This window comes from Tenrec ecaudatus, chromosome 2 (assembly GCF_050624435.1).
Source record: "Tenrec ecaudatus isolate mTenEca1 chromosome 2, mTenEca1.hap1, whole genome shotgun sequence".
Taxonomy (NCBI): Eukaryota; Metazoa; Chordata; class Mammalia; order Afrosoricida; family Tenrecidae; genus Tenrec; species Tenrec ecaudatus.
Genome location: NC_134531.1, coordinates 250392829 through 250416629, shown reverse-complemented (window position 1 = coordinate 250416629; position 23801 = coordinate 250392829). Strand labels below are relative to the sequence as shown.

Here is a 23801-nt window from a genome sequence, read left to right as displayed (position 1 = left end):
CCTCAGGTCACAGAGCTGCATTTTGAATTCTGCATCCTTTGTGAAAGGGTGGGAGCTGGGATAAAGCTTACTTGACATGCAAAGACCATAAAACATTGTTCATAGGTTTTGTGCAAATTGCAGCACACCACCATGCAGAAATCCTCTCAGCCTGGATCCAAGTGAGGGCCCACACGGGGAGGTGTGCACTGTGTTCTTGAGAGGTAGACTCAAATCTCTCTCCCCTTGTTTTTCCCTCTGAGAAACAGAAATGTGTACACTCAGTTTCAGTTCAGGAACCAGTGTGAAAACATAAAAACAGTTCATCAACAAGGAAGTGTTTAGCTTCTAGAGTGTGCATGGGTAGATCCAGTCTTCAAGGAGTTCAGAGCACAAAAAGTTAATGTGCAGCCGAGCGTATTTAAGAAAAGGGTGAATTACGTGAATGGAACAGGAATAGCCTTCCCAGTGGCAGAATAAGATAGCCTCCCCCCTCCCCCAAAGCTAACATAATCATTAACCTAGAACGTAACTAACACAATGCAATGGATTCCTTGATCCTAACAAGAAATGGTAAAAATTCATGCTGGCGCTTAAGCAGAGTGTATAATGGCCGAAACTAAGATATTCTTAATTGCATGAGTGATATGGACTTATCCTCTTTATAGCTTAGAGCTGACTTAAAAAAATACTGTTATCAGGTACTGTTTTGATAACACTCTCAGATGGTTAATGGGCATTTTTTTACTATGTGGAGCTCTTTTTAAAAAACTCATTTTACTGATGGGCTTTCAGAAATCTTATGACAAGCCGTCAACATTTCCGAGACGTTTTCTTTCTACTTGGACCCTTGATATCAGCTCCTCGTTTTTCCCCTTCTTCCCCACTCTTCCACCCTCGTGAATCCTTGATCAGCTATGTATTATTGTCATTATTTCATGTCTTACACTGCCCATTGCCTCCCTTCACCCACATTTCTGTTATTTGTCCCCCCCGAGGGGGCAGGCTATATATCCATCCTGTGATGGGCTCTCTCTTTCTCCCCGTCTCTCCCTCCCACTGCCCCCACATGTGGGGTTCTTTATGCCCTTGGTTTCATTGAAGTAATTGGAATGGTTACCACCTGATGAAAGATATAATTTGTAGTTTATGGAAAATCAAGAGTATTTTATCATGTTAGCAAAATAAAAGTTATTTTTAATTTTATGAGGTATAGCAAACATCACCTGCTTATTGCACTTTGAGATATAGAACAGACATCGCATCTGGTTATTTAAATTTTTTCTAAGGGTGTGCAATCAGGACCATCTTTAAAATCCTTCTGGATTGTTTTTCACCATAAGATTCCATTATTTTATTTTATTTGCTGTCAATACCCCAAACATTAGATACCTATATTTACATTTAACAACAAAAATTAATACCAGAGTAAATCCCTGATTTGGGGGCTCACCAGCATTTTACACTTTCAGTGTGCCTATTTATATGTTATCCTAAAAATATGTTCCCAGTATTTAATAACTCATGTGGGAATAAAATAAAAAGATTCAGGGTTATTGTTTTCTTGGTGTTAAATTATAATTAGCCCAGATATGGTATATTATCTCTGTCCATTGTTATCATGGCATGTTGGAACTTAAGGTGAATGGATGAAGCCATTCAAAATGCACCATAGGAGAAATGAAATGCAATACCAGTTTAACACGGTCTCAACTTAGAGTCTTCTACAGCCTCTTCTAAACAAATTTAATTCTGTTGAAATAAGCCTGCCTCTATTCTTAACTCTCTCAGAGCTCTCCTCATAGGCTAGCTTCATGCATTCACTCACTCACTCACTGCCATGGAGTCAATGCGGACTCATAGCAACCTTACAGGACAGAGTAGGACTGCTTCTGTGGGTTTCTGAGGCTGTAACTTTACGGAAGTAGAAGTCCTGGGCTTTCTCTCTCTGAGCGGCTGGTGGTTTCGAGGTGCTGACCTTGCAGGTCACAGCCAACCTCTTAACCACGGCACCACAAGCTAGCTTAGAGGACATCTATAGTATGTATATATCCCTAGAGCTTTTCCTGTGATCCCTGCCTGGACTACTCATTTAAAGTGCGTTTCTTAGAATTGCAAGAACATTCTAGCACCTGATAAATGTGTTACCAAGCAGATTCCTGAGGACCCTTGGATCACTCCAATTCTAAAGCAAGAGGTGGCACCCAGGAATCTGCATGTAGAGTGGTACCCTCGGTAGTACAGATAGAGGTGACCATGGGATCGTATCTTGAGAAATCCTTCCTACTGATGCCAGGAGCACTGAAACTGATGCCTTGTCATGTTCCGACACGGCCAAGAAACTGTTGGGGGCGGCTGGGCAGGGAGGTTGTGTTTGGGTTCATGAAATAATTTGAGGTTTTGTCATTTCTTGGACTAAAGTAATTCTTTGTTTGGATTGGAGCTGGAAGCTTTCTGAGACTAGATATGGGATGTTCTCATTTTTTTTCACCAGTTAGCTATTACCCAAAAAGGCATGGGCTGATTTTTCTGTGTTGACTCCTATTTGGAGATAGATGTGTGTGTGTGTGTGTGTGTGTGTGTGTGTGTATGTGTTTTCTAGCCATGGTTACCAAAGAAATATATTTTAAATTGGCTCATACTGTTCTCCTAAAGTGTGCATTTAGAATATAAATTGGTTTACGGACTCCCTTAGAAAGGCAAGTCACATATTTCTGGCCTTCTTTATTTATTCAGTAAATGTCCATTGAACAGCATGTGTGCAGAAGGTGATGGTCTGGGCCCTGTCCATCAGTAGTGCTGATGTTCCTGCTGCCTCTTTTGATGGGGCTCTGTGGTCTTTAAGTGCCTCAGTGGTGCAGTGGTGAAAGGACTCCAATACTAAACAAAAGGTCACTGGTTGGAGCCCAGCAACCACTGCCTAGGCTAAAGAAATGCCAACCCACTTCTGTAAAGACTTGCAGCCTTGGAAACGTCGTGGAGCAGCTCTAGGCTCTCACTCTCTATCAGAATCTACTCGACAACAATGGCGTGGGGTTTGGCTTTGGCTTTGTATTTGGTTGAAATGGCCTTTAAATTTAGGAAAGGATTTCAGGACTTTAGACACAGCCATAAGCCTGTCTCCAATGGTTCGGGGCCACGTCTGGCTATAGAAGGAGCAAGGAGAAGCCAACTCTCCATCTGCTCGAAATGATTCCTTAGAGGCGGAGATCAGACAGACTACCCTCCTTTCTTCTGTCCCTACCCTGACACTACCCATTCTTCTCGGGACACTGTACTTCTCTACCGGGTTGGGGAATTTGTTGCCCTAGAGCCACCTAGAACTCAGAGAACAAGACTGGTGATTTTAGGACTTATGAGGGAATCTGACAGGCTACCAAAGGTTAGGGATTTGGTTCTTTTGTCCACAGGGCCTTTGATCAGCCATGCTGGCAGGCATGTTTCTCGTTGTGATCTATAAAACCATGTGGTCCCTTGGCCTCTGCCTCGTTCTAACCTGCCCACAGACGAGATGCTTCTCCTTGGCTCTGTTTTACAATCTCAGTGCTACAGCCTCTGGGGCCCTCCACCACTTCAGGCAGGGCTCTCATGCCTGTTCCACTGGCAGCACTACTTCTTTGATGGTCCTGGGATTCCTCCCTGTGCATCTGTGATAGCTCGATTGTATACCCAGCAGGGTGACCAAACTGACCAGTTAATAACCGTCTATACCTTATGGTTCCCCACAGTCTTTGGGGACGATTTAAAAAAACAACACTATGGATAAAAGAGCTACACCAAGTAATTTCACTTCACCTCCCCACCTAGTCCTTCCGGCCACAGAATTTTCAAGAGATGAAGACTTTCTAGTACAATTTTATAGTCTGACTTTTTGTTCTGTTTTTGTTTTTGTAATTTTCCATCTATGGATTAACCTAATGTCAATCCCTCTTGATACAATTAAGAAAGGCTTTCCTTCTTTTTTAATCAGCAATAAAAATAGAGAGTAGTGAATCACCTTCCATATAAAAAAGATTTATATTGAAATTTATTATTATATAGTAGATATCCCTGGAAGCCTCACTGTATCTTTGAAAGCCTGGTGTCATGTCCTTAGGGCCTTTAATCTTGACTCTCTTAGAAGAGTTTGATGACTTAGCACCCTTATCTTCCACAATGCACAAGAATGGAGACATTTGATAATGCTGTTAAGAAGAATATTGAAAGTATCATGCATTGCCAAAAGAACTAACAAGTCTTTCGTGGAAGAAGTATAGCCAAAATGTGCCTTTGAAGTCAGGATGACTAGATTTAATATCTCTTACTTTGGTTACATTATCAGGAGAGCCTAGTCCCTAGAGAAGGACATCATGCTTGTAAAGTGCAGGGGCAGCAGGACAAAAAGGAAGAATCTCCATGAGATGTATTGGCACAATGGCTACAACAATGGCTTCAAACATGACAATAATTGCAAATATGGAAGAGGATCAGTTATACATAGAATTCTGTTAACCAAAGGGTTACTATAAGTCGGAACTGACTTGCCTAACAACATCATCATCTTCCATGTATATTTATGCACAAAGAGCTTTTTGTGAATAGATTAGAGAATAACTGCTTGTTTCTTTTCTTTAAGATTACTGGGTTTAAGGCTGAAATCTCCTTGTCACTGGACCTCTGTACCCTGACTGCAGCTTGCCTGAAGTACACTTCAATTAAGTTTGATTTTATTAATATGACAGTCACACTGGCAGTTAGGTAATGGTTTTTAATTCTTTTCTACCAGTGAGAAGTTATTCATCTCCATTGACTTTCTCAGAGAAGACAGCCCCTACTTTCTAGCTAAGGGATAATCTAGCTTTGCAGGCCCAAAGTCTCAGCATGATCTTCATAATTCTGTTAAAAAAAATGTAACTGTGGGAAACAGGGCACCCCAGGGTAGACATTTTTGGGTTTATAGTCAAGTTACAGCAAAATTTTTTTAGAGAGATTTTATAGACACACCCATTTTTTAACTACCTCTGCTTAAATTTATTGTTGCATGTTTCTGTTTCTGTGAGGTCTATAAATGTCACAGAATCTGCTAGTCAGCATGATAGTCAAAGACTCATTATCTTTGTTGATTTAAGACACCACCTAGTTTGAAGAGATATAATTCACCCCTGGAGTTTATTTTGTGAGACTGACTTATTGTACATTCCAGAATCTGTAGAATTAGCCTGCTTGTGGTTTCCAAAGAAGACTAATTGGAGAGCGCTTGCCCTTGTGGTTTTGTTTAATGTTTAGAAACATTCAAGTTTAATCTAGTAATTTGGAATGTATACGTTTCACTAGCTGTACTTATGAAATTATGATGATGTGTTATCCCAGCCTTTAGCAGCAATTTAAAACTATTAAAAATTATGTATGGGGTTTTATTGTGCATGGTCAAATGTGTTGGTAGTCATCAGTACCACACAAAGTCTGAAGTGTCTAAAAAATGGTGATTCAAAGAAAGTTTTTACTCAGTGCTTTAATGTAGACTCTCCAGGTTACTGAGCATAAAAGATTTAGCTAGGTAGTTTTTGTGACCATGCAACCATGCATGGGTTTAAGTATATGCCGTATATACTCATGTATAAGCCAAGTTTTTCAGCACAAAAAAAATGTGCTGAAAAACTGGGGTTCGGCTTATACACAGGTCAGTGGTGCCCCAGCGAGGTGTAACATCTCGCTTGGGCCCTCCCAAGATAACGGGACGAGCTCCCTTTCTCTCGCGGGTGATTGCCATTTCTCTGCTGTTCATTCAAAGTCCTGCTGACACTGCAGGGCTTTAAATGTTTATTTACTCACATCTAACCAATCAGAGCTGTCCTATCACGTGGACGGCTCCAATTCGCAGAAGGACCCGTAGTGATTCACTTACACCGGCAACTGAACTGGTAAGGATATGTTTGTAGCTGCGCTCCGTCTCTCCCCTCTGGTCTCTGTGTTAATTCACATCCCGCATCGCCCCCCCGCACAGACTCCCCCCTCCTCCCAGCTAACACATCGCCAGGCGGGGGTGAGGGGGCCATTACCATGAAAGTTCTTTTTCAAAGTCTTGTTTTTTTATCCTATTAGAAATGGATACTCTTGAACCAAAACCAAAACACCGGTCATATGAGGCTGGTTTCAAAATGATGGTTGTGTCAAGAGCAGAAGAGAGCAATAACAGTATTGCAAGTAGGGAATTCTGTGTTGATGAAAAGCAAGTGAGGGAGTGGCGGAAAATGAAGGCTGACTTGTGTGGTTTTACGTCTTTTTATGGGGTTCTAGAGAGCAAATTGCATAAATGGGTTATGGAGTGTCGTCAAAATGTTTACTGCATAACACTCATGGGAATCCACATACATGCTCTTCAAATGGCTAAGGATGACAAACATAAAGCACCAGGTATTGAAAAGTTTGCTGCGTCAGCAGGATGGTGTACCCAATTTATGAATAGGTTTGGCCTACTATGTTTCAGACAAGGAACAAAGATTTCCCCAAAATTGCCACAAGACCTTGAAGAAAAATTTATGGCATTCCAGTCATTTATTATAAAACAAAGAAGGATTTATAATTATGACCTGGCAGATATTGGGAATATGGATGAGACTGCCATGACTTTTGATCTTCCAAACAACAGAACCGTGGCAAGTTTAGGAGAAAAAAACATTTTTCTCAAAACCACAGGAAATGAAAAAAAAAAACACTTTACAGTTGTTCTATCATGTGTGGCTAATAGAACTAAGCTGCGTCCTGTAATTATTTTTAAAAGAAAGACCTTGCCAAAAAAGATCAATTTCCCACCAAGAATCACTGTGCATGCACATGTTAAAGACTGGATGGATGAAGACGGAACAAAAAAATGACTGGAAGAAATTTGGAACCGACGACCAGGAGCAGCCTTAAAGAAAAAGCCATTGTTATGTGTTTGGGATATGTTGAGAACCCACCTATCTATCAGATGATATAAAAAAAAATTGGCAAAATCTAGTAAAGTTACGTTAGCCATTATTCCAGGCTGGCTTACATCTGTACTGCAGCCTCTGGATGTATCCTTGAATAAGCCTTTTAAAGACTGTGTGCAAAGGATGTGGCATGAATGGATGTCATCTGTTCAACTAACTAAAGGAGGAAATCTCATGAAGCCTGACATAGACTTAACAGCAAAGTGGGTTCGAGATGCATGGGAAGACATTCCAGAAGACATGGTGCGACGTGCCTTCCAGAAATGTAGTATTAGTAATGCTATGGATGGCAGTGAATACTGTGCTTTGTATGAAAATGACAGCAGTGATGGTGATGACGGCGATCTCAGTGAGGACAGCGTCTATGATGACCTCACACCAGTTGAAGCTCTGCATTGGGATACGGATGATGATGAGGAATTCAGTTTTGAAGGATTTTAACTCTGCATTTTAGCTTGGTTGCTGATTGAGCTCAGGGAATAGTATCTTAAGGTATCATTGTTTGATACCTTATTGTTTTTGTTGAACCTGTTTTCCACTTACTCTGCTGGTCTACTAATGTTAAATGACTTGTCCTATTATTTATGTTTTTTATTTAAAATAAATTTTTAAATACATTACCCCACTGATGTCTCAATTTTTAGTAATTTTCATTTGTTTTGATTATTGGAACTCACCAATAGCTTCTGCATTTTCCACCCTAGGCTTATACTCGAGTCAATCAGTTTTTCTGGTTTCCCAGGTAATAATTAGGTACCTCGACTTATACTCGGGTCAGCTTATATTCGAGTATATACGTAACTGCTTACCCCCCATCCTCTCCTTCCCCCATTTTGACCAGCTGGTTAATTGTCAAACGAATGTTTAAATGAGCAATTCTCAAAGTAGGGCTGTTTTCAGCAGCAGCAGCAGCAGCAGGGAATTTGCTATTGTTAGTTAGCATTGAGCTGGTTCCATCTCACAGCAATAGAATAAAGCACTGCAGAGCCCTGTGCCATCCTCATAGTCAGTGCTACATTTGAGCTCCCTGGTGTAGCCTCTGTGTCAATCCATCTATCTCGTTGTGAATACTCTTCTTCTTCAATCCCCCACCCCTTGACCACACGTAATGTCCTTTAGAGACAGGCTACTCCTGATACCATGACCACAGCCTAGGAGAGGAAGTCTCAACATCCTGTTTTCTAAGGAGCATTGAGGCTGTAATTCTTCTAAGACAGATTTGTATTTCTGGCAGTCCATGTTTTATTCACTATGCTTCCCCAGCACTATAATCCAAATAAATACCTTCTTTGGTCTTCCTCACTCATTGTCCAACTTTCCCTTGCATATGAAACAACTGAAAATGCCATGCTTGGGTCAGTCAGGCACACCTTAGTCCTCAAAGTGACAACTTTGCTCTCTTTGTTTTCAGTCATTCCAATATCACCTGTGTGTAAAGTAGATTATATTTCAGGTCTATGATGCACAAAGCCTTTCCCGAGGTGGGGCTGGGGGAGTTGGGGGGCGGGAGAGAAGGGATAAGGAAAAAGAAGGGGTCTAGACCCATTTGACTCCTGCCATGGAGAACCATAGTGTCGGTAAAAACAACAGTTTTTCTTTAAAAGGCCCGTCACCTTCAGTCCAGTAACACTGTTTGCTGTTCCTTTTTGGTGGACGCTAACACAGGTGGTCAGGTTCTGTCACTTCCGAGTCCCCACTGCCCAGGAGAACGGAGTGGCCCTCGTCCAGGGCGAACACGTCTGAGTCCTGGTTTTGGCGTGTGTGCTTGACCCCCTCGCTGGGCGTGGGGGTGGTTTTGTTGCGCAGGTTGCATTTGTAGGGCTTGTTGGTCTGCACCAGCATGTTATCCATCTAACTGCCCTCCTTGAGTGTGCACAGTTCCAGCGTCTGCTTGTCCGCCATGGTGTCCGTGTCCGAGCTGTGGCTGAGGCACACGTGCCGTGCCACCTGGTTACCCCTTCAGAAGCTCTAGTCTCCAGTGCTGCACTTGAACAGCTTCCCCGTGTGGCTGTCCGTGTGCTCCCACCAGTGGCTCTTCTGGGTGAACTTGAGCCTGTAGATGGTGCACTCTTACTTGTCCCGCTTCACCTCCCGCTCAGTGTTGTCCATGTTGGCATTGTCTGAGGGAGGCTGCGTCTTTGACTGCTGCTGCCAGTCGATGAGCGGTGAGTTGGACACGGGCTGCAGCTCCGTGTCGTTGATCATGCCGTGGCTGTGCCCTTGCCCAGGTCGGGGGCGTCCGTGCACAGGGCCCCGGGCACGTGGCCGCCCTCTGGCTGGCTGGCTGTGAAGGGCACCCTGGAGTGTATCTGGAGGTGCTCCTGCAGGCCTCCCGCACAGGTGGCAGGTGTCGTCCTTGGGGAAGCTCCAGTTGCACTTCCTGATGCTCTGCTTGACGTGGGTGAAGGTCAGCAGGGCGGTTTGCTCCTCCAAGGAGAGGCCTCTAGGTTGGATTCCTCCCTGGGGGACGGGGGCAGAATGGGAGTGGAGCGAGTTCTGGAGACAGGGAGGTCTGCAGCAGATCCAAGGGGGTCAATTGGTTTGGCTTACCTGGGGCGGGTTCGGGGTGAGCTGGGCTCCTGGCTCACCCTGGGTGGGGGAGCCCGAGGCTCCTGCCCCAGCTTCTCGGGTATCAGCAGAGGGATCTTGCTGGCCTGTCTCAGCTGATGGTCGGCAATCCGGTTGCAGTACAAGGAGGAGGCGAGTGGGAACACCTGGTCGGGGTGCGTGAAGGCACCCTGGCTGGCGAGGCTGGCTTCCTGGGTGAGTGGCTAGGCGTGCTGGAGCTGGATGCCCTGCTCCAGGCGCACTGCAGCAGATAGCTGAAGATGTCAGACTGGATGTCCGTGGGCTTCAGGCAGAGGCACTCGTTTGTCTGGTGGACAAACAACATCTTAAAGTAATTGGGGAATGAAGCAAGAACTGATTTGTGTGCCTTGCAACCTTGCAGCCACACCAAATTCTTGCTGCACATTTGACTGTTGCAGTAGAATAAGTCCGTGGTTAGCCAAATGCATTAAAAAAAATTCTCCCTAGTGTTATTGCTCCCCTTTAGACATGTCTGTTCTTGGGCTGAAAACCGAGTCCCGGTGGTGAGTTCAGTTCCAGGTGCTGGGAAAGGTGGCGAAGAGCAATAGTCTCGAGAGTTCCACCGTCCTGTATCTGACCAGTCTGGCTGGGCTACTTGGTGATTTTGAGTTTTGTTTTGCATGTTTCTCTCACTCTGCCCCAGGACTTCGGACATGATCTTGTTTACAGCAGTCCTCCGTGGTAGCCGGGCATCATCTAGTTCTTCTGGTCTCAGGATTTGTAGAGGCTGAGGTTTGTGTGATCCATTAGCCCACTAGACTAATTGCTTCCTTGAATCTTCAATTTTCTTTGCTCTGTCGGCGGTGCTGCTGCCTCTGCCTTGCACTGCTCCTGCTCCTGCTGCCGCCGCCTCCGTCGAGCCCGTGACTGTTTCTGTCCTGAGCCATGAGCGGAGCTACTAGGGTGAAGAGGCAGAGAGCAGTTCCCGTGGGGAGAGGCGGCCAGAGCAGTGATGGCAAGAGCCCCTGCCGCCCTCCTCCCCGCAGCCACTCCCCTCCCCGATAGATCTAAATGAAGTTAAATCCTTGAAAACGTCAATATTTTCTCCATTTACCACATTGCTAATAAGTCAAATTGTGAGGATTTTTTGTTTCTCTTATGTTGAGGTGTAATCCATATGGAAGACTGTAGTCTCTGATCTCTATCAGTAAAGTTTCAAGTCCTATTGATATCAGTAAGCAAGGTTGTGTCATCTCCATATTGTAGTTTGCTAATAAATCTTCCTCAAATTCTGATGTTGCATTCTTTTTCATGTAGCCCAGCTTCTCAGATTATTTGTTTAGCACACAAGTTGGGTAAGTTTGGTGAAAAGATACAACCATTAATCATACCTTTCCCGATTTTAAACCACTCAGTACCCCCTGTTATATTCCAACAACTGCTTCTGAATCTTTGTACGGGTTCTGCATGAGCACCATTTCATGTTCTGGAATTCTCATTCTTTAAAATGTAATCCATAATTTGTTATGATTCACACAGTTAAATGCCTTTGCATGGTCAATAAAATAGCTATAAACATCCTTACAGTATTCTTTGCATTTGGCCGAGCGCTTCTGATGTCAGCAGTGACATAACTCTTTCAGTATCCCTGTCTGAACCTGGCTCTGTTTCAAATAGTTCCTTGTTGATGTACTGCTGCAGCTGTTTTTCATTTATCATCAGCAAAATTTTCTTCTGTGTTAACCGTATTGCTTGATATTTCCCCCATTCTGTTAGATTACCTTTCTTTAGAATGGACCCAAACATGGATCTTTTCCAGTTAGTTGTGGAGTCCTGGTAGCATAATGGTTACGTGTTGGGCTGCTAACCATAAAGCCAGCAGGTCTAAACTACTAGTCGCTCCGCAGAAGAAAGACGGGGCTTTCTACTCCTACAAAGAATTACCAGCTTGGAAACCTACAGGGCCACTTCTACCCCTGCCCTAAAGGATTTCCATGAGTCAGAATTGACTCAGTAGGAGTGAGTTTGGATTTGTTTTTCTGTTTCTTTGTGGCAAAGTAGACCATACTGTCTGAATAAAAAAATGTCTAATAGCAATCCATTTCAGTTCACTAATACTTAGGATTTATTAATTAAATCTTTATACATTTTTACAACTTTAAATTTTTCTGGAGTCATGCTTTATACAGTCCATGTTCTGTTCATTAGTGGATATTTGCAGCTGTTTCTTTTCATTTTGAATCATACCTCATCAGCAAATAAATGACTTTTAATGTCTTTAAGGCCCACTCTACTCTAAGGAAGCAGCTCTTTCCTAATGGTCTTTTCAGTGCCCTCAGGCACTATATCAGATAGTGTTAGAACTTGTTAAAAATGCAAATTTACGAGTGATCCCTGGGCCTTATGAATTAGAAACTCTGAGGCCCTTTAATTTATGTGTTAACTAGCTCTTCTGGTGAGTCTGAACAATGACTACTCTGAGAACCATTGCTTTACATAATTATCATCATTGTGAGTATTTTTCCCTCCCTGATTTGGTTGTTCTTATCACTAATGCCTTTAAAAGCAGAAAGTTAGGAAGCAAATAATATTTACTTAGAGACAGGCTTCTTTATCTCCTCTGAAATATGAGGTTTACATTTATTGTCACATTAAACACAAAACAGCTAGTACCAGAATAACCTGTCTTAACTGAGTTATGCTTCTAACTTTTTAACATTGTTTTGGAGATCTCCAGTTCTCTGATATCTTGTCATCGAAGTTTCACAGTAGCAGTTGCTTAAAAGCATTAAGGTTGTGTGCCTAATTCTCAAAAGATAAATGATGGGTCCTGAAGCTGACGACTGGTTTACAAACAACATTTCACCAAGTCATAGTTAATCTGTCTTATTCCTTTCATAAAATAATGGCAATGCTTTTATTAAGATTTTAGTTACTCTACTACCCTCGGGCCAGGAGCTTTGGTGGTCTAGTTTGGTGGTTCTTTGTTGGGCTGTGATCCAACAGGTCAGCAGTTTGAACTCATCAGCCACTCCAAGGGAGAAATTCAGGGCCTTCCAAGAACTCTCTTTAATAGTTCGAGTCTCAGGAACTCACAGAGCAGTTCTACCCTGGCCAATAGGGTCACTATGTGTAGACATCAACTCAATGGTGCTGAGTTTGGCGTTTTGCTATCTTCAAGCCAAGAGAAAGATCCAAATCAAAATTAAATTCCCTGCCACCGAGTTGATTCTGACTCATAGTAACCCAATAGGACAAAGTAGAACTGTCCATGAGTTTTGGAACTGTAATTCTTTCTCTTTTTTTATTTCTTGATATCATATTCACATATTATACACTTCCATAGTTAAATTTCTTTTGAAAAGAATTATGTATACATCATCACAGTCAGTTGCAGTGCTCCCTCACCCCTCCCCCATTCATTGGTTGCTCTCCAACTCACATTACACCCCTGTCACATATAAGCAATTGTATCAGTTATTCTGTCTATGCATCTGCCTTGGGACAGAGTGATGCCTGTGCCTTTCTGACCAGGTATCTGACCTTGACATTGGCCAATAATTGCATTGTCATTATTGACCTTTTTTGGTTTGGGGTGTGGTTTTTTTTTTAACCATGGTATTTTCTTATTTATTTATGTATTTTAATCATTTTGTTGGGCTCATACAATACATCACAATCCAAACATACATCAATTGTGTCAAGCACATTTGTCCATTCATTGCCCTCATCATTCTCAAAACATTCACTCTCCACGTAAGCCCCTGGCATCAGCTCCTCATTTTATCCCCTCCCTCCCTGCTTACCTCTACCACATGAATCCTTGATAATTTATAAATTATTATTTTGTCATATCTTACACTGTCTGACATCTCCCTTCACCCACTTTTCTGTTGTCCGTCCCCCAGGGAGGAGGTTATAGGTAGCTTCTTGTAATCAGTTCCCCTCTCCAACACCCTCCTTCCACCCTCCCAGTATCTCCACTCACACCACTGGCCCTAAAGGGATCATCCATCCTGGATTCCCTGTGTTTCCAGTTCCTATCTGTACCAGTGTACATCCTCTGGTTTAGCCAGACTTGCAAGGTAGAATTGGGATCATGATAGTGGGGGTGGGGGGGGGGAGGAAGCATTTAGGAACTAGAGGAAAGTTGTATGTTTCATCGTTGCTACACTGCACCCTGACTGGCTCATCTCCTCCCCGTGACCCTTCCATAAGGTGATGTCCAATTGCCTACAGATGGGTTTTGGGTTTCCGCTCTGCGTTTCCTCTTATTCACAATGATATGATTTTTTGTTCTTTGATGTTTGATAACTGATCCCTTTGGCACCTTGTGATCATGCAGACTTGTGTGCTTCTTCCATGTGGGCTTTGTTGCTTTTGAGTTAGATAGCTGCTTGTTTACCTTTAAGCTTTTAAGACCCCAGATGCTAAATCTTTTGATAGCTGGGCACCACCAGGTTTCTTCACATTTGCTTATGCACCCACTTTGTCTTCAGCGATTGCATTGGGAAGGTGAGCATCATGAAATGCCAGTTTAATAGAACAAAGTATTCTTGCATTGAAGGAGTACTTGATTGGCGGCCCAATGTCCGTCTGCTACCTTAACACTAAACCTATACATATATGCACATAGATCTATTTCCCCATCATCACATATAAATATATTTACATATGTAAATACATGTATTTAGACTTCTATAAATGCCCTTTGCCTTCTAGTTCTTTCCTCTATTTCCTTTTACTTTCCTCTTGTCCTACTATCATGCTCAATTGGTTTTCTGTAATCCCTCTAAGTTACATTACCCTTGATCACGCCCTACTAGGCCTCCTACAGCCTCCTCACCACCGATTTGGATCACTTGCTTTGGATCTCTTGTTTGTCAACACCACTTCCTTTCCCCCCACCTCCCCCTCTCACATGTCCCCCTGGACAGACCTGCAGAGGTAATATCATGCACAAAAACAAGACAGAGCAAAACAAGGCAACAAAAGAAAACAACAAAAAGCCAATGACCAAAAACCTGTAGTTAGTTCAAGGACTGTTTGTTGGCCTTTAGGAGTATTTTCCAATTGAGTCTGATGGGGTGCCAAGACCTGGCCCCAAAGTCTATTCTTGGTATTCCCTGGAGACTTTGTTGCTCTGTTCCCCTTGCTGTTCTGTTGCACGCCTTTAGTGTTTTGCCTCGCTGTGGTGGGATCAAATCAGGCGCAATTCCCATGCTGTGTCTCTAGTTTTGTCCCCTGTAGGACTATGGGTCGGTGAGGAATGTTGTGTCTCATAGTGGGGCCGGCCATATGGTCCTCTCTGTGAATTGGCTTCTCTGAGCTGGAATCTCATTGTCAAGGACTGGTGGGCCGGCCAGGATGTGCACCACTCTCTCTTCCTCCCCCTTCATTTGCTCCCATCTGCTCTGATCAGACATATCCCCCTCCCTGAGCTGCAGCTTCAGTGCTGTCCTCTGAAATAAATTATTCTGCGGGGAGAGACTGTAACTCGAAATCCCCATCTTTCACCCATGGAGCAGCCAAGGTTTTCAAAGTACTGACTTTCCAGTTCTCACCCAAGAGATAACCCCTACACCATCAGGGCTTCCACAAAAGGATATTCAAAAAAATTTTTAACCATTTCAAAATTTATTAAATGTGGAGCTGTGGCAGTAAGGAGATGATGTGTGCAGTTTACAAGTCAAAGAAATACAGTGTTCCTTGCTCTCAGAAAATGCTTTGCATTTTTAGACACTATATGTTTGCTTCGACTTTCTTTTTTTTAAATCGTTTTATTAGGGGCTCATACAACTCTTACCACATTTGTCCATTCATTGCCCTCATCCTCAAAACATTTGCTCTCCACCTAAGCCCCTGGCGTCAGCTCCTCATTTTTCCCCTCTCCCTCCTCCCAGAAGGATATTCAATTTTAAAGGAAAACCTTTTATCCCATTGCTTACTTCGTTTGCTGCATGTCTAGACAGCTACATTCTGCATGTGCCCTACAGTAAAAGAAGCCTCCACCTTTACTTATGTGTCAGTAGTTGTAACATAAGTGTGAGTAGTTGTAACACCAGCCTTTTGAGTGGCTCATTTTAAAAGTCTTTATGAGTTTCTGAGACTGTGAAAGTTTACAGGACTTAAGTGGAGAGCAAATGCTTTGAGAATGATTGGGGCAGGGAATGTATGGATGTGCTTTATACAACTGATGTATGTATATGTATGGATTGTGATAAGAGTTGTATGAGTCCCTAATAAAATGTAAAAAAAGAAAAGAGGAGAAAAAAAAGAAAATGATTAGGGAAAAGAATGTACAGATATACTTTATACAATTGATGTATGTATATGTATGGACTGTGATAAGAGTTGTATGAGCCCCTAATAAATTGTTTAAAAAAAACAAAAAACTAACAAACAAACAAACAAAAGTTTACAGGAGTAGAAAGCAGAGTTACTGGTGGCTTCAAACAGCCGACGACATGGATCGCAGCCCAACGTTTACCCACTACACCACCAGGGCTCTTTATTTTTTTACTACTCGTGATACAAAAACTGACTGCCACCAAGTCGATTCCAACTCTTAATGACCATGTGGGGTTGGATAGAGCAGAACTTCCCCATGGGTTTTCAAGGCTGTAACTCTTTCCGGGAGTAGAAAGCCAAATCTTTCTCCATTAGAATGCATGGTGGTTAGAAATGCTGACCTTGAGGTCAGCAGCCCAACACATAACCACTTTGCCACCTACTCCTCATAGGTATAGATTTGGGAGGATTTGTTTTTGTTATTTGAGGTTACACACTCAAAAGTGTACAAATACGTTTAAGCTAAGACAAACAAAATTGGTTAGGTTGGGCCAAAAGATCAAATCTAATCAAAGGTGCTTACAAATGTGCCTTTTGGGTTCTCTTTGAGTTGCCTAAGGAGCTTTGGTGTTGCTGTGGGTTAAGCATTGGGTTGTTAACTGCAGGGTCAGTAGTTCAAACCCACAGCCCCTTCTTGGAAGAAAGGTGAGTCTATGTGCCTCTATAATGATTTGCCATCTGAGTTGGAGTGGTCTTCGTGGCAGTGGGTTTGGTTTGGGGGGGTTGAGGAATATAGAGAAACTCAAGAGTATGAGGAAAGCCTTTCACAGACTCAGGGGTTTGCTTAAAGGGAGCAGCTACTGATAATTGAAAGGCATTTGGGGAAGCAAGACCCTTATGGCCTCAGAGTTCCTTCATAAACAGGAACTTCTGTGATTTTACTCTATGTAGACAAGGGATTTGGCCCTGTAATCATAATCTCTAAAATACGTAATCACTATGTATAAACACCAGCATATAGGTGGACCTTACTTTGTCCACTTAGATGTGTTTCTAAAATATCCTTTTATAAATGAAAATGCACTTTGCAGTTGGCTCATATTATCATCTCAGAAGTGCCTACATGGTTTTGCTTACTCTAAGTGGGATTTAGGAGCCCTGGTGGCACCGTGATTAAGTGCTCTGTTGTCAACGCGAACTGAAAGGCCAGCACTTTGAGGCCAGCCACTGCACTGGAGAAAGACGTAGTAGTCTGCTTCCCTAAAGATGAAAGCCCTTGTGGAAATCCTTGTGGTGCAGCTTGCATGCGTCACAATCGACCCTAGAGCAACGGGTTAGGTTTGCTGGGAGAGAAATGAATTTTGGATGAAATATGAAAGCTTCCCTATCACTGCTTTATGAAGGCCAGCATAGCAAGTCATAATTGGGCCTCTACTCAAGTCCTCCCTCAACGCAAGAACACTTTGTTCTAATGACCTAGCATTCTGTGATGCTCACCTTCCCAACATGATCACGGAAGTACAAATTGGCGCATGAACGTACCCATACCGGCATGAAGCAGAAAACCAGTAGAAACGTCTGAGGGGCTGGCCCCTATTCAAACTATGTGGACAGCGGCCCCTCCCCCCAGAAGAATTTACTTCAGAGGACAGCACTGAAGCAACAGCTCAGGGAGAGTGACATGTCTGATCAGAGCACATAGGAGCAAATGAAAGGGGAGGAAGAAAGAGTGGAGCACATTTTGGTCCACCAAGCCTTGCGGACGATATTCCCACTCAGAGCAGCCAATGCACAGAGAGGACCATAGGGCCAGCCCCAGTATAAGACACAACTCCCCTCACTGACCCATAGCACTATAGGGGACAACACTGGAGACACAGCATGGGAAGTGCACCCGATCTGACCCCACCACACCAAGGCAAAATACTAAGGGTGTGCAAACAGAACAGCAAGGGTAGCAGAGCAAGGAAGTCACGAGGGAATACCAAAAATAGACTTTGGGCCTAGGGCATGGTACCCCAACAGATTCAACCAGAAAATATTCCTAAAGGTCAACAAACAGACCTTGAACTATTTACAGGCTTTTCTCCCTTTTTTATCAGTAGTTTTTTTTAGCTTTTGTGGTTGTTTTGTTTTCTTTTGTTGCTTTGTTTTGCTCTGTCTTGATTTTTTGTGTATATTATTATCTCTGCAGGTCTATCTAGATAAGAAACAATCTGGAGGAGAAAACAATGGGACATGGTTCTGGGGGGGGATGGGGGAAAGGTAGTGGTGTTAACAAACCCAGGGACAAGAGAACAACAGGCAATCTAAAATCAGTGGCAAGAAGGGTGTAAGAGGCCTGGTAGGGATTGATCAAGGGCAATGTAACTGAGCGGCATTACTGAAACCCAAATGAAGGCTGAGCATGATAGTGGGACAAGAGGAAAGTACAAGGAATTAGAGGAAAGAACTAGGAGGCAAAGGTCATTTATAGAGGTCTAAATACATGCATTTACATATGTAAATATATTTATATGTGATGCTGGGGAAATAGATGTTTGTGCGTATATGTATAGGTTTAGTATTAATGTAGCAGATGGACATTGGGCCTCCCCTCAAGTACTCCCTCAATACACGAACACTTTGTCCTATTAAACTAGCATTGCATGATGCTCACCTTCCCGACACAATCGCTAAAGACAAAGTGGGTGTATAAGAAAATATGGTGAAGAAAGCTGATGTAGCTCAGCTATCAAAAGATACAGCGTATAGCAGGTGTCCTCAAACTATGGCCCGCGGGCCACATGTGGCCCTCTGGGTGGTTTTGCCCCCATTTGTTTTTTTACTTCAAAATAAAATATGTGCAGTGTGCATAGAAATTTGTTCATAGTTTTGTTTTGTTTTTAAACTATAGTCGACCCTCCAAAGGGCCTGAGGGACTGTGAACTGTTTAAAAAATTTGAGGACCCCTGGTCTAGGGTCTTAAAGACTTGAATGTAAACAAGCGGCAATCTAGCTCAGAAGCAAGAGAGCCCACAGGGACGATGGTATCAGGTATCAGGCATCAAAGGAAAAAAAAAATCAAATCATTGTGAATGAGGGGGAGTGCAGATTGGGGACCCAAAGCCCATCTGTGGGCAACTGGACATATCCTTACAGAAGGGTCACTGGGAGGAGATGAACCAGTCAGGGTGCAGTGTAAGCAACAACTTTCCTCTAGTTCTTAAATGTTTCCTCTCCCCCTACCCTCACCCCCACTATTATGAACCCAATTCTACCTTACAAATTCGGCTAGACCAGAGGATGTACACTGGTACAGATAAGCACTAGAAATACAGGGAATCCAGGACAGATGATCCCTTTAGGACCAGTGCTGAGAGTGTGGATATTGGGAGGGTGGAAGGAGGGTGGGGTAGAAAGGGGGAACTGATTACAAGGATCTACATGTGACTTCCTCCCTGGGGGACTGACAACAGAAAAGTGGGTGAAGGGAGACGTTGAACAGTATGACAAAATAATAATAATTTATAAATTATCAAGTGTTCATGAGGAAGGGGAGCGAGGAATAAGGGGGAAAATGAGAATCTGATACTAAAGGCTGAAGTAGAAAGCAAATATTTGAGAATGATGAGGGCAACAAATGTACAAATGGGCTTGACACCAGGGATATATGTATGGATTGTAATAAGAGTTGTACAAGCACTCGATAAAATGAATTTTAAAAATATTGGTGCATGTGCCAATGTGGTTAAGAATGCTGATGGTGCCCAGCTATTAGAAGATATAGCATCTGGGATTTTAAAGGCTTGAAATAAAACAAGCGGCCATCTAGCTGAGAAGCAACAAGCCCACATGGAAGAAGCACACCAGTCTCTGTGGTCATGAAGTAGCGACAGGATCAGATAACAGGCATCCGAAGACCTAAAACAAACATATTGATGCAAATGAGGGAGGCCAGAGTAGGAACCCAAAGCCCATCTGTAGACAATCGGACATCCTCTCATAAGGGTCACAAGGAAGAGAGAAGCCAGCTAGGGTTCAATACAGCACCAATGAAAAACCCAACATTCTTGTAGCTCTTTAAAGCTTCCTCCCCCAAATATCATGACCCCAGTTTTACCTTACAAATCCACAAATCCAGCTAGACCAGAGTTTGTGCAGTGGTACAGCTAAGAGTTCTCGACACACAGAATCCAGGACAGATGAACCCCTCAGGAGCAATAATGGAAGTAGTGATACCATGAGGGTAGGGGGAAGGTGGCAGGGAGAATGGAGGAACCAATCGCAATCATCGAAGTATAATACACACACACCCAAGGGGCCAAACAACAGAAATGTGGGTGAAGGGAGACTGTGGATGGTGTAAGATATGAAAATAATAATTTATCATTTATCAAGAATTCATGAGGTGGGGAGGGTGGTCAGGGAGAGGAAAAAAGAGCTGATACCAAGGGCTGAAGTAGAAAGAAAATGTTTTTGAAAAGGATGATGGCAACATTTGTACAAATGTGCTTGATAAAATTGATGTATGGATTGTTATAAGAGCCGTAATACCCCACCCCACCCCAATAAAATGATTTATAAAAAGAAAATACTGGTCATTTCCATGAGAGAAAGTAACCCAGATTAAAATGTATTTAATGTAGTTAACACAAGATCTCTAGACAAGTCTGCTACAAGAATCTCATATTACTGCACTTCCCTTTATTGCATTTATCCTATTATTTTCTTACTTGGGCTTCAGTGACCTTTTCCTAATGCTTCCATACACACATCCACAAGCTAAACCATCCAGTGAAGTTACTTGGTTTCGCATTTGTTGTTTTGCCTACTCAATGATTATTAGCTGACTTCTTCAACATTAAAGTTCTTCTTTAGTTTGATTAATTTTTATACAAGCGATGAACTAACCGAAATCAAAGCTTTATGGAATAGTGTCATGAACCTTTTCCTTCATATTTTATAGGTTAACCCCTCATTCAGCAGAAAACAGCTTTTAAAGAATCATGCCTTAGTTTAATAGAGCTGAATTGTTAGTGCTGTCAGTTGCTGCCAATCCATGGCTCCCATATATGGAGCAGAATAAAGCATTGCATGGCCCCGTGCCATCTGCATAGTTGCGGGATGTTTCAGTGCTTTGTTGTGGATGCTCTCACCTAGCTCAGAAGGCCTCCTCTCTTATGAGGCAACGGAAATACCAGGACTTGCTACAAGAAAAACTGCAGTCTCCATTTTGCACCTTTTCGCTAGCCATATTATCTTCTGTTATTTTGGGTGAGATACAGAGATTGGATTAGATGACCTGTAAAGTCTGCTCCAGTTTTAAACATATTTGGGGTAGAAAGTAGAAGTCATGCACCTCTCTTTACCCTATGCCCACACCAAACCAGCCAGTTTCCCATAAAGAAGTAGCAGTGTGTGCAGCCACATAAACTTTATTTATATTTTCTCAAAGTTCCTGCCTCAAGGATTCCATTGTTGTGGGTGTCCCCTGGGAGCTTTCTGCTCCAGGGCAGCTCCCCTGACTGTAAAGTTCTGCACTGGGAGCCCCACTTGTAGAAAAACCCAGGGCAGAGGAGCCTCTGTCTGCCAGGGTCCATTGCTGGCTGATGTGTACTATTGTCTCCTTCAAGTTTCACATGTAATCGTCATGCTCTTCTCAGTATTTAAGACAGTCCAGGGAGGATTCGCTCACTGAAAATAATGGAGAACACCTTTGGAAAAGGGCAGCTGGGAATACAAGCACAGAGCTCTGTCATGCTGATCATGGTTTTTCAAGGAAGGGGCCATTCCTCTACCTTATAACATTTTCTAATAAATGTTGTACTTAGAGAAAGCAGTTCCGTCTCAGATTTTCCAAGTCATGGACTTTTAGAGCGAGACGAGACCACAAGTTGTGTGACTAGCTGAAGTCCTCCCGGATGGTAGGTTGTAAAAAGGTTCCCGAACCTGGGCTCTTTCCAAAGCCGTGCTGGCATCCTGGGGATCAGTCACATTCTCTTGAGCACCTCGAAGCCTGTGCCTCTGTCGCTCTGAGGGGGCGGGGGTGCTCCATGCCATTGAATCGATGCCGACTCTTTGGACAAGGTCGAACTGCCCCAGTGAATTTTGGGGGTAGAAAGCCCCATCTTTCCTCCGAAGCATAGCTGGTGGTCTCAAACTGCTGACCTTGCAGACTGCAGAGCAGCGCATAGCCACAATGCCTTTAGGACTCTGTGAGTTGTCAAAAGAAGAAAAAACCCATTTCCCCCAAGTCAGTTCCCACTATAGGTCAGGGTTTCCAAGATTAATATTTCTGGAAGCTGACTGCCACGGCTTCCTGCTGAGCTGTTGGTGGATTTGAACCATCAACCTTTCAGTTAGCAGCCAAGCACTTAACTCTTGCAGCCCCAGAGCTCCTCAGCCCACCTGGATTTCAAACAGAACTCTTTTCCAAAGCAACTTGATAAAGTTGTATGGCCACTGCGCTCCCCGTGGCTCTTTGTCGGTGTATCAGTGCTGACAAGCCAGGCCCATCCCTCAGAGTGTGCAGTCTCCAATGCTCCCCAGGGCATGCCTGCTTCATCTCATCGCATGCAGTTTAAAGTATATTTCAAGAAAACATTAATTCACTTTTTACTTAGGTTCAGAGGTTAAACATCTGCAAAGCAACATTGACTTGCAATTCATTTTAAATTGAGGTGATTTTTGAAAATGTCATTCTTGGAACCTTGCCTGTGAAGGGTGTTAGATGTCTGTTTGTCCACCCATTTCACTCACAAGCAAAATGCCTTATGAATCAATTTTATGGAATTTGATTGAGAAAACCTTACATTTCATGAGGGAAGGCATATGGTGTGGGAAGTGATGTAACAAGAGAAAACATCTTGTTTTAAAGATTGCATTTACTGCCTGCCAGCCATGGCTCCTACCATCTTCCCAAGTAGTGAACATCCTAAGTTATTCTGTCACTCGAAGTACATAAATGTACTGACTGAAATCACAATTTATCTGGCATCGCTAAAAGAGAAGAGAAAGTATATTTTTTACCATTTGGCATAAGCTAAAATCCCCTGCCCGGCATGTTCCAGCATTTTTCTTAAGTCAGAATAACTTCTCATAATTTAGAGATTCATTGTTCTGATTCTAATTCAGGCTTGAGTAAATATCATTTGAAATTTTCAAAAGAAATGGTAGTTACACGCTCAGGTTCTGAAGCCAGATAGCTCAGGTTAGGATCTTAATCTTGACCCTTACTAGCTGTGTATTCTCCCATCCAAGTATTTACCAGGCCTCACTCTGCTTAGCTTCCAAGATCGGGCACGTTCAGGGTGATATGGCCGTAGACCTAGCTGTGTGTTCTAAGGCAAATTGTTTGAACTTTCTGAGTCCCAATTGTGCCAGCGCTCTCTTGATATGAATATCTTCCTCATAGGATTTCCCTTGAAAAATATACTTTCATGTACTCCCAAAGAATTTAGAAAAACTATAAGACATTTTAAAGTTGTTATCTAAAATTTTCATTACAGGTTTCAAAGTTTATTATTATCATTATTAATAATAATAAAGAACAAGCCCACTCCCCTCGAGTTGATTCTAACTCATAGACACCCTGCATAGTTGTGTTAGTATGGGTAGACTAGAGAAACAAATCCATAGAAACTCATGTGTATAAGAGAGAGTTTTATATAAAGTGTAACTGTGCATTAAGAAACCATCCCAACCCAGTGCAGTTCAAGCCCATTAGTCCGATATTAGCCCATATGTCCAATACCAATCTTTAAAGTCCTCTTCAGACTCAGGAAACACATGCAATGACACTGAATGCAAGACGATCACAGGCCAGTGGGTAGAAAGTCTTTGGATCCAGTGGTCTTGTAAGCAGGTATTTCCACGTGGCTTCTCCAGCTAAGGGCACTAGCATCGTTCCAGATGTCTTGTCTGTAGAGTGTCTTCCAGGAAGTGTGCCAAGAGATAGAGTTATAGTCTCAGAACTCTCAGGAGGCAGGCAGTTCTACCCTGATCTATAGGGACAGCACCGACTCAATGGCAGTGAATTAAGAGTTTTTATTATAATAGGAAGACTAA

The 23801-nt window shown here is 42.9% G+C and overlaps 1 protein-coding gene and 1 pseudogene across 1 annotated transcript in view; one reads left to right on the top strand and one right to left on the bottom strand.

Moving 5' to 3' along the window:
• Window positions 1-23801, top strand: part of CMSS1 (cms1 ribosomal small subunit homolog) — a 452794-nt gene that overhangs the window by 290170 nt on the left and 138823 nt on the right. The window lies entirely within an intron of this gene.
• On the bottom strand, window positions 8548-9949 carry LOC142441417 (zinc finger and BTB domain-containing protein 2 pseudogene; annotated as a pseudogene).